Genomic DNA, 1,935 nt, shown 5'->3' on the forward strand with positions numbered 1-1,935 from the left:
TGAAGCGGCGCTGACACTGTCATCTGGACCTTGACCCGTTTGGGGCCCATTGACGTCCATTATATGGAGAAATGTGTTCATCAAAAACCTTCATTTCTTTTCCACTGAAGAAAGAAAGACATGGACATCTTGATGACATCGGGGTGAGTACATTATCAGCAAAAGTTTTTTTAAAAAGTGAACTAATCCTTTAATCATGTTTGGTTGTAACTCTTCAAAAGAAAAAAAACTCAATAAAGAAGTAGTTCTAAAGTCCCCGTTGTCATTAATTTCATCCCTTAAAACTCATCTTTGATCACCAAAATTACACATTTAACCCTCAATTATACTTTTTCTTTTCTGTCCAGAAAGCATATTTTATTTCGTTTTGATTCTTTTTAATGCAATTTTTTGGAGATGTTTTTTTATTTACCTTTAAATTACTGATTTAATCAAATAGTCATTTAAGCACATCTCACATTCTTTCAACTTAATTCAAAATAACTCACAATTTCATGCATAAACCTTTTAATTCAGCTCATAATATCTTACATTGTGTCTTGGCTGACCTCTTGTGGAATAATAATAATAATATAAGATGATATTTCATGACTCTAGCCAAATAATGAGAAAGAACCAAATCTCTTACCACAGCTATGCAGACGACACACAGATCTACTCAGCCCTATCGCCTAACGATTACAGCCCCATTGACTCCCTGTTCCAATGCATTGATGAAGTAAACAGCTGGATGTGCCAAAACTTTCTTCAGTTAAACAAAGACAAAACTGAAGTCATTGCGTTTGGAAACAAAGATGAAGTTCTCAAGGTGAACGCATACCTTCACTCTAGAGGTCAAACAACTAAAAATCAAGTCAGGAATCTTGGTGTGTCTCTAGAGTCAGACCTTAGCTTCAGTAGTCATGTCAAAGCAATAACTAAATCAGCATACTATCATCTGAAGAATATTGCAAGAATTAGAGGCTTTGTTTCCAGTCAGGACTTAATTGGGAGCCAGGTCCACTCCTCAGGATGTTTTTTACTACCTTTTTTTCACTATTATTTCCTATTATCTTATACCTTAGGCCATCACAAGTTGATAATGACCACCCCCGACTCGGCCCCGTTTGGTCTCGGGCCAAAAAACTCCCTTTTTGGGAACAGCTTTTTGACGGAATGATGTAATTGTGAATATTAAGGTACTGCAGCTACATAAATGGTCATATAACCCTAAGATTTAGCATGGTGTATCCTGACACATAGCGTACACTAGCAGAAAAAGATTCTGGGGATTTCTGCCTTTTTGCTGTCAAATATCACCCTCAACGTACCCCAAAAGACCAAAAATGTCTGTCCGTCTGACAAATTGTCATCAAAAGTGATCATTTTCAAGCATTTTATTATACATATCACTGCCTCAAATGTACATGAAAAACTTCCCAAGTTTATAAGCTTCAATTTAAGACCAAGATGACCTTTCTGTCTAGTGGATTACAGCTGGTATAACCAAAGTTCTGCCCTGTACCCCAAATCGGAGAAAACAGAACTTCCCAGCATTACCATTCCAGATATGGGATTAACCCCTTATATTGGCATCAGCCATAACATATTTAAAACGGTAATATCCTATACTAAACCTAAACTAATCTTGACAAACTATATATCATTTGAAAGCTTACAATCTCTAGTTTACATATTTGGTGACTGATTTTCAAAATGAATTAGAGAGGAGCCGTAATTTATCAATTTGCAACAAGAATATGTTCATACTCCTGAGGCGTGTTCAGACCTTTATTCTGAAATAGTGATGAACATGAAAAATCATGAAAGAATGGTAGAAACCTCAGTTTGTTTTCATGCCAAGAGTTCAAAAGATAGCATCCATTCAATTATAAAAACATCCTGAGGAGTGGACCTGGCTCCCGGCCTATTAGAGAAACTTGTGCACGCTTCCAT

At 36.3% G+C, this 1,935-nt stretch overlaps 1 protein-coding gene across 7 annotated transcripts in view; it reads left to right on the top strand.

The window, feature by feature from the left end:
- ptcd3 (pentatricopeptide repeat domain 3) overlaps positions 1-255 on the top strand; it is a 35,487-nt gene extending 35,232 nt beyond the window's left edge. For 2 of the 7 annotated variants that reach the window (XM_079630490.1, XM_079630485.1), the window contains exon 25: positions 70-255. The gene's annotated coding sequence lies outside the window, so the exon portion shown is untranslated. The other 5 variants (XM_079630491.1, XM_079630487.1, XM_079630486.1 and 2 more) reach the window with 5 other exon arrangements.
- The last annotated feature ends 1,680 nt before the right edge of the window (positions 256-1,935 follow it).

Source organism: Phoxinus phoxinus, assembly GCF_949152265.1.
Source record: "Phoxinus phoxinus genome assembly, chromosome: 12".
Classification (NCBI taxonomy): Eukaryota; Metazoa; Chordata; class Actinopteri; order Cypriniformes; family Leuciscidae; genus Phoxinus; species Phoxinus phoxinus.